This window comes from Canis lupus, chromosome 22, assembly GCF_003254725.2.
Source record: "Canis lupus dingo isolate Sandy chromosome 22, ASM325472v2, whole genome shotgun sequence".
NCBI lineage: Eukaryota > Metazoa > Chordata > Mammalia > Carnivora > Canidae > Canis > Canis lupus.
In genome coordinates this window covers 32443286-32453153 of record NC_064264.1, presented here as the reverse complement: position 1 = coordinate 32453153, position 9868 = coordinate 32443286, and the positions used below count along the sequence as shown (strand labels likewise).

The 9868-nt window shown below is 39.3% G+C and overlaps 1 long non-coding RNA gene across 1 annotated transcript; it reads right to left on the bottom strand.

Moving 5' to 3' along the window:
* Positions 1-1069: 1069 nt before the first annotated feature.
* Positions 1070-9492, bottom strand: LOC118351981 (uncharacterized). The gene is made up of 3 exons (XR_004808321.1): positions 9157-9492; positions 6266-6358; positions 1070-3191 (listed from the first exon to the last, which is right to left on the bottom strand). It is a non-coding gene; the product is annotated as an uncharacterized LOC118351981 (long non-coding RNA).
* Positions 9493-9868: the final 376 nt, after the last annotated feature.

Genomic DNA, 9868 nt, shown 5'->3' with positions numbered 1-9868 from the left:
TCTAATGTGTCTTCATTTGTGTGCATCTTAATGTACTGCCTTTGTTGCATAAGCAAAGACAGGGCCTACATACCATAAAGTGAGTCAATTTGTGCTAGCATTAAAACACTGGTCTGCACTGCTATGTGTGTATATACTTGTTTGCATACCAAAAGCTCTCTTTTAATTCCTTTCCTCAATTTTTCCCCCTCATATCCTTTACAGTTTTCACAAATTTTTTTGGTCTCAAAAACATTATATGAAGTCTTCTCTGTGTTGGAACTAAGCAGGGGTGAGGTTGGCTGGAGCCAAGGATAGGCATTTAACCTGGAGGTCAAGTTTGGACTAAAATGGAAATGCCTCTCTTGATCCAGTAGACATTTAGGGAACTGAATGCTCCCTTCTGCAGTGAGTATTTGTCTGGTCAGTCTAAGCATATGACCCAATTGCTTTTGACTGATGTTGGTTGAAGTTGTTGATTATATTTATTGAATCCTCTCAATGGACATATTATATACTATGTCTCGTTGTTAGCAAGAAGGGATTGGGAGATAGGTCTAAGACATGGTCATTATCCATAAGGAGTTCACAAAATATAATCATATAGGATTTACCTGGGAGAACAATATGTGTGTCATTTGCTAATGAAAAATATCCCTAATATACAAACAATTCTTGTATATTAAATATACTAATGGGTAGAGACTATGAAAGGCAATCCTTACAAGGTGGCAATGAAGAGATCAACCTTCACTAGGAGTCAGGTAAATGCAAAACAAAAGTGTGAGATGCCATTTTTTTACTCTAATCCTGATCCTAACCCCTTTGTCTTGGTAAATATTAAAAAGGTTGATAATATCCAGTGTTGCTAAGAGTGTAGGGGAAGTAGACATTGAAATATGCAAATAGTAGGAGCATGACTTACTAAATATTTTGGAAAAGTAAACCGGAGCTACCTTTAGTAATTCAATTTTGCAAAATAACCTTTAACTCCACAGTCCTACTCTGGGAATCTACAGAAATAAAAACATAAATGCAAAATGACATGAATAAATTTATTTATTGTAATATTGGTTATCATGCTGGAATAAATGGCAACAAGGGAAATGACTAAATTAATTGTGATACAACCACACGATGGAATTTTACCAGCTATTAGAAAGCATGAGTTGAATCTATAGGTATGGTGTGTAAAAAAGGTTATAGAACAAAGTGCATAATAAATAGAAAAATATCCTCATATATTTTAGTATATACATTTATGGATTTTGTAGGAACACTGCAACAGGTGTCAATGCAATATGATGGAGGAAGAATTGAAGGCATTTGCTATCAATCCTTGCTGGAGAGCAAGAACGACTTCATATTGACTAAACCAATGAGCAATTGCTGAAACTTTTAATGTGCATAAAGCTGTGCTAGGCCCTGAGGGAAATACAGATATGAGATATAATTACCACCTCCAAATAGAATTTAAATCTAGTTAGGATGAGAACAGTTACATATAAAACAACATGAACAGGACAGAAAAGTATATAATGACATGCTAGGTTATATGTGCTAGGTTATAGGCTGCAGGTGCAGTGGAAATTGGAAGAGGTTGGTCCAGAGAAATGGAGGTGGGGCAGAGATAGAGGAGAGCTTAAGGTGAACCGGGTTTTGTCTAGAGTTTACTGCTTGTGTTGTGTTTATTTCTCTTTATTTCTTTGCTTTCTCCATTGTAGACTTTCACTGCTGTGCATTTGATCTGGTTATTTGCCTTTGACTCCATTGTTGATAATACTAGCTTGATAGTTTGGATCCTGAATAAATTAGACCCCAGTTAATTCTTAAGGGTCCCTTTGAAACTTTTCCCTCCAAATAAGCATTAGATGGCCTTTAGTCAACCACCCAAGCTCAGTGGTCTCCATCTTTATGGACATGGGTAAACAGGACAAGCACCATAATATTTAGTCTTCATGGCTCATCTCTGATTGGAAATCCAGGTCAACACCCTATAGGGCTTGTTTAATTCCTGCCTCCTTTGGCTGCTAAAATAAGTGAGAGTGAACCACGCTGGTCAAATTTGACCATTCTCTTTCCAGTTTGTTCTGATTACACAGACCCAGCCTCAATTAAGTAATTTGCTCTGTAATGGGAGGGGGTCATTTTGTGAGTGAATTTGAATGTCTGCATAGATCAGCATTATTGTTAATCACATCTGCACTTACATATATTTATATGCACACTCACAAGTGCAAAGATGCAGTTTCAAACTTAATTAAAAATAGAAAGCAACCTAAAGTGTGCTAGTATTTCCCCTGACTTCAGCATGATCTACCACTTTGACAAAATTTCATAAATCTCCTGCAATAGAAAATTCTACCGCACAGAACCATTTTATGCAGCAATATAGGTACTTAAAATATTCAACAACTTTCATCATGTTTTGCCTCTTGGTACATGGGATTTTTATGTATTTAATAGTTACATATGTTATATATTTTAAACAGTATTTTTTACTAATAGTCCCCCACAGTACATTTTTCTGAAACTCTAACATCTGTGTTTTGTTCTTGTAGCTCATGATAATAATCTTAAATTGAGCACATCCAACCACAGAGGACGGATTAGTTGGTTATTTTTTTAAAGGTGTCTGGATCCAGTGATGTAAGAGTCAAAACTTATCAAGTCTTGGTGACAGAAATGCCTCCCCCCCTCACTTTTTGAAGAGCAATTCCGGATCTGGCATCTGAGCAGCTCCTGCTGTTGCCAGGCCTGTAGCAGGTACACAGAAATTCAGAGGAGAGGAACCGTGGGGAATGTTCATTTGTTATTTATTTATAAACTTGCCGTGCCACATCATGTAAAATTAACACCTTTAATGGGCTCCTGCCTCAGTTGCTTGAAGGACGGGCTTTCACCAGCCAAGGCCACCCACTGGTTTCCAGGCAGTGTTGTTGTGTGTTTGCTTTGGGCTGCTAGCTCTGTAGAATCTACCTGCTGAAGTCATCTTTGTGTTAAGCAGGTCACCAAAGGTCTGTCCCATTAGACAGAACGTTCAGGAAGCGAAGTCTTTGGGGCTTTTGTGGCTGAAGAGACGAGTGATTACTTTGGAGCATAAATTCCTTTCTCTATCTGGTTAATGAAGAGATTTACTCCAACATTCATTTATTATAAATTTGGGGGGGGTATGGCTTCTCCCATGTGCCAGCATCCAGAGGGTCCCTTTCCTATAAGAGTTCATAAATAATCAACGTTTACAATGAAAAGGTTTTGTAAGCATTATCTTTTCCTGTCACAAAAATTCCCTCATGCTTCTAAGGGAAGACCAATATAATTTACAGGCAATGATTCTGGAGCTGAAATGCCTTTATGCATAGAGAATAGATTTGTTTAGGGATTTTGGAGAAATATCTCACTTTTCACCCACCTACCTCACTGCTTCTGCTTCAGTGCCTAAAATTTCAGTCTAATTTTATAGCATTATTCATATACAAATGATATCTGGGAAGGGAAAACACATTAAGTCATTCAACAAACATTGGTCAGCTTACCATGTGCTGAGTATTTCACTTGGTAGATATATAGGCTCCTGAAGAATTCATGATTTAATGGAGGAGATAAACAAGTGATAGACAATTATAAGCCAAATGAAAGTACTATAGTTGAGGTGGGTTCTGAGTACTAGGGAAATGTAAAGGAAAGAGGAATTAACATTGCCTGAAGAAATCAGGAGAGCGTTCATAAAGGAAGTGATATTCGAGCTTAAATAATGGATACATGCTTACCAAAATGAGAAGAAAAAATATTTGCAGGTAGTTTTCTTTTTTTTTTTTTCCAGGTAGTTTTCAAGGAACCAACATGGGCTCAGGTATAATAGCAATTTGTATTGGAAGGCCTTCCAGGTGCCAGTTGCTGTATAAAGTACCAGGCACTGTGTGGCATGCTTTAGATATATCATCTAGCCCAATTCTAACACGGGAAACATAGTATCACTGTTTTTATGTGAAAAAACAGAGGAGGTTAAATAGCTTGCCCAATTTGGGGATTCAAACAGGTCTATATATTCCTAAGCTCATGCCCTTGCTTTGTTCTTGCAGCATTCATGGCTGTCCTTTTGCACAGCTGTAAGGGGACATGGACTGCTGAAGTAGGCTGAGATCCAATACGGCTGTGAGGTGGGAGGGAAAGGGCTCAGGCAAGCCAAGTTGTGGCCAGAGTGTGCTGAGCCGTGAATGCTCTAAGAAGTCTGAACTTCACCATGTATCCCCTAAACAATGGGAAACCAGCCATGGAAGTTTGAATCGTGTGTGTGTGTGTGTGTGTGTGTGTATGTGTGTGTGCGTGTGTGTGCGCGCAGTGACCATGTGCTGGATGAACAGAGGGCAGTGGGTGGCCGTTGTGTGGGATGGGGAGGGGGGGAGGCGATCCTTCCATGAGATATAACATTGGCCTAAGCAGAGGCCTTCCATTAGCAGCAGTATAGAAATGTTAATCCTTAGTATGGAAGGGTATTTAGATTTGGGAGGTACACAGGCCTGTGACATACTAGCTGTGGGACCTCGGGCAAACCATTTGGTCACCCTTCACATAGTCCAAATGCATAGCCTGCATTCAGTTTCTTCATACACAAAAAGAGGTTAATAATATGTTCATCACATTCTTGCGAAGACTGGATAACATAGTCCATGCAATGCATTTGTCCCATGCTTGTCATTGCAAATTCCTAATTATTGATGGCTATTACCCTGTGAACACCCTCTAGAGAGTTACTTTATCAGACTATCTCATGAGATACCTGGGAAGGCGCTGAGTAAATGGGGTTTGGACACTCACTGACGTGTGCAGTGGGGTGGCAGGTGGATGGAGGGTAGAGAAAAACAAGAAAAGTCTAAAGCATTTTCCCAGAGTGAAAGTTGGGTCTGAATTCTGTAGAATGATGCCCAGAGTGGGATGAGAAAGAGGAAACCAAAGGTTGATTGAGGGCAAGTAGTCCTTCCCAAAGTGGCATTTGAGGAGGTCTTGGGACACAGGTGAATCTTTACCTTTTAATAATGCTGTATTTATTTTAACAACAATAATTAAATCCACCTCTTTCACTTCCATTCACTTGTGATGGTATCAAGTGGGTCTATTTAAAGATAAATATTACATAAATAACAGTGCAAGTGGCACATGAATCTAGCAAAAATTGTGAGTATGGTTTAACGTTGGGGGCATGTGGCACTAATGAATGTGGCTTTCTCCAGGGCAGGGACCTATTTGTTTCACCAAACCAAGTGTCCTGCTGGTGCTCTGGGAGCACTTTGATTGAGTTTTAGCATCAAGCCCTGTGTGCTACTGGCATCTTAGAGATCATTTCTTGCTCTCCCTGCCCTGAAACAGAGGCATTTCCACTAACAATGTGAATTCTAAATTCTTAATATGTACTTGCTGAATTTACATTGAATTCATGAAGAAGGTGCATAATGCTCTGAATAGTATTCAGCAGGGAATTATAATAAATGATCAAGAGCACAGGTTTAGAGTCCCTACTCTACCTGTTAATAGCCACTTAATCTTGGATAATTCATGTAACCACTCTGAGACTCAGGTCCTCATCTGTAAAGTAGAGATCTGCAAATAAAAGCACTGAACTCACGAGCCTCTTATGACCATGAGATAATACAAATGATGCAGAGTACTTTGCATAGGGCTTGTCAGAAATATTTAGTAAATATTTATTATTATCATACTAATATCATGCTAGCTATGACCACTGAAAGTTTGTGTCTGCTTTGGGAGAATGTTTATCTATTGCTTAGCACAGGTCCTGCCACACAAACATTTGATGAATAAATGGACAGATGAATAAGTCTTGGAAGAAGAGGTGAGCTGATCTAGGGCAATTTGATGACATTTTGTCCTATAAGCTTTAATAAGCTTTATAGGCAAGATATCTTGTAAATATCAAAATAAGGCAAAAATAAATGGCTATTGTCCTTTTAAAGGGTGGTAGTTTGTTAACATGCACATCAGCCAATATCACCTTTGTTTTTTTCATTTCCAGCGATATCTTGGGTGAAACCAGGACAGAGGTGGGGCTCCTCATAAGTAAAAAGGACGTGGGGCAATACAGGACTTGGCAATTATAACATAGCTCATGCTGTGTTACAATCCCACAGTCTGAGAGGCTGAGTTATTTTACTCATCTAAGAAATGCAATAATTCCCTCTAAATATGCTGCCTTAAGAATAACATTGGACATAAAATTTGAAGTGATTTTTAACTGAGATGGCCTAATATTCTGTTTAGCTTGACTAACCTTTAGACAGGCTCCTTCCTGACTTTTGGCCCTTGATCTCTCTTTTCTTACAGCATGTACTTTAGAAACCTTGCGGTTGTTTATATGTGGAATCTAAAAAAAAAAAAAAAAAAAAAAAGAACAAATGAATAAACAAGCAAACGAAAAGTAGAACCTAAGAATACAGAGAACAAACTGATAGTTGCCAGAGGGGATGGGGGATGGGGTGAGGGGATGATCAAACGAATGAAGAACAGTGGGAGAGAATAGGCTTCCAGTTATGGAATGAATATGTCAGGGGAATAAAAGGTACAGCATATGAAATCCACTGGGTGGTATTGTACTAGTCTTGCATGGTGACAGATGGTAGCCACACTGATGGTGACTATAACATAATGTATAGACTTGTCCAATCACTGTGTTGTACACCTGAAACTAATGTAACATTGTGTGTCAACTATACTCAAATTAAAAAATGTATTACAAAAAATTATAGTTGTAAATTCTTTCTCTACCCCTTTGAGATGTAAATCTTCCACAACCCAGAAAATTCTTAAGGACTGAGATCCATCTCTTTGGAATGTAGTCACTGGAGGAGACACCCCTGTGTCCCAGGCTTTATGGGACAGAGCCTCACTTCACTACTGGCCAGTTAGCAAATGCAGGTAGCCTAACCACATTGACCAAGCTCCCCACTAAAAGCTCTCCAGTACTTTTCCATTAGCCCATCTCAGGGTTAAAAAATCTTCCCATCTTTCATTTCAGTAGAGTTGAGTTCAATCTCTCTTCCCTATTGCAATAGTCTTGAATAAAGTCATCCTCACCATTTATTACAAATGTCTGGTACAATTTTTCTTTTACAGTTATATGAATTAAAAAGGGGGAGGTGAAGACTCACTCTGTGAATTTACTGGCTATCATTGAAGTGGGCATTGTACCTATTAAAATTAGACAGGTCTCATAATGCCCAAAGCTAATGCTGAAGTTCTTGATCAATTATGAATAGGGTGTGGATTGCTTGGCTTTAATGTGCACTGAAGATGGTGGTGACAGGTCTCAGGATGAAGCCCCAGCACCATGCAGGTAGCCAATATAGAATTAATACTCCTTAACTTCCTCAAGTGAAAGCTTGACTGATATTTTCTAAAAGCATTCTACTCTAAGAGAGTTAAATAATTGAGACTCAGAAATTCTGAGGTGGAACTGAAGGCAGGACATTTTGGTATTTTTACCATGTTGGGCTCAGAGAATTCTGGAAATTAGTTAGATAATTGATTTTACCAATTTGTTTTTATCATTTTTTCAGATCCAATTTCTGGCTGAAATAATAAGTTCCTTTTATTGAGTTATAATTAATGTACAATATTAGTTTTAGAAGCACAACATAATGATTTTGTACATGTACAAACTGAGAAATGATCACCTTGTTAAAGTCAGTAAACATCCACCACCTCACATAGTTGTAATGTTTTTCTTATGATTAGAACTTTTAGATCTACTCTTAGCAACTTTCAAATATACAATACAGTATAGTTAACTATAGTCACCATATTATACATTATATCCCCAGGATTTATCTATCTTATAATGGAAATTTGTACCTTTGGCCACCTTCACCTATTTCAGCCACCCCTTACCCCCCATCTCTGGCAACCACCATCTGTTCTCTGATATAACTTAAGTTTCCCTAGAATTTCTGATAATTTCCCTTTGACTTAAGGATATCATGCAGCCTTCTTAAAATGGCTTCATAGTCTTGTCTCTATCTCTCCATTTTTATGTCCTGCTGCTCCCCTTCTCATGCCTTGTGATTCAACCGTTTTGACCTGTTTCAAATTCTCTGGACAGCCCATGTGCTCTTCCCACATGACTGCATTTGCTTTTAGCCCTCTCTCAAAGGCTCTTTCATTGTTCTTCACCTGGCTAACCTAGCTCATCCTCTAGAAAGCCTCCCCTCCTTATAGAACAGGGTTAGGGTCCCCTTCTAGTGCCCTCAAACTATCCTGTTTATATCTCCATGGCATGAGACTTATGAAATATATCATTATTGCCATTTTATTCATCTGTATGCCCTACTGGGGCAAGGACTCTGCCTTGTATATTCTCTGTGTCCCCAGCAGAATTGTCTGACCCAGGAGAAATATAGATAATATTTTCTAAAGTCATTGTCAAGAACTCAGGCTGAGAAAAAAAAAAAAAAAAAGAACTCAGGCTGAGTTTACAAACTGAAGAGAAAGATGGGTCTGCATCTAGTGCTAGCACATAATATACAAAATTAATATCAAATGCTAGCAGCAGTAACAATAAGAGTAACAATCTCCACAGGGCTTTTTTTTTTAAGATTTTATTTATTCATGAGAGACACAGAAAGAGAGGCAGAGACATAGGCAGAGGGAGGGCCCCATGGGGAGCCTGATGCGGGACTCGATCCCAGGACCTGGGATCGCACCGTGAGCCAAAGGCATACATTCAACAGCTGAACCACCCAGGCGTTCCTCCACAGGGCTTCTTGACTTTAGCTAGGCCTTAGGAAGCCTCCTCTTACTCCAATAAATCAGAAAAGTACTAGCTATGAATTTTTCTAGATCCAAGTGAGGGGCGGGGGGGAGGACAGACAGGTTTTTTTATTGACTATAAGGGATTCTGAGAGCACCTAGAAAATGAATTAGAGGACCTAGTTTGGGATCAGTGTGACATGTACATGATAAAGAGACCCGTTTACCAGAACAAAGAGATCTCCCTTCAGCCATTGGTGTTTGATGCACTTACTCTCTGAGCTGATCTGGATTATCACACCCAGACAGGTCATGCCTGCTGGCCCAGGTCCTAGTTCTGCTGCCTGCTGCACACTTTGCTTTGCTCTTCGGTTTCCCTTCCTATCATAACCAGCACCCCCACTCTATAACACTTACCCCTGTCTTCCATTCTTTTCTTCCATTCTTTTCTTCCTTTCCCTGGTGATCTCCAGTCATTATATGGAGGAATAGCTGCTCTGTATAAGGCAGGTTTGCCATCTTTGTAAGAAATAACACCCCAACTTCAGGTGCCGTGGTTAGTTCTCTCTTGTTCTGTTCAGGCAGCTTACTTGCAGTTCTGTGTGTCTGCTTGTAATGCTTCATGGCTCTGGGCAAGGTGAGCAAGGGGGTTCTTTGTGACAGCTCCAAAGCGATGTTTGAACTGGCACTTGCATCAGTTCACCTTGGTATGCACTTCCTCATTTCAGGCCCGCGGTAGTTGTTAGGTGTCTTCAATGTGATGACTGGGTGGTTAAAAGAAAGGTGAATGAGTCAGCACTTTTATGAAATAAGATTTCAGCAGTGAATACTGATTTTTCAAAAGATTTTATTTATTTATTCATGGGAGACACAGAGAGAGAGACAGAAAGAGAGAGAGAGAGAAAGAGGCAGAGAAATAGACAGAGGGAGAAGCAAGCTCCCTGCAGGGAGCCTGATGCAGGACTCAATCCCAGGACCCTGGGATCAGGACCTGAGCCAAAGGCAGACTCTCAACCACTGAGCCACCCAGGTGCCTCAATATTGATTTTTTTTTTTTTTTAAGATTGATGCCCTAAGTTTTATTTTTTTATTTTTTTATTTTTTGATGCCCTAAGTTTTAAATGGTATT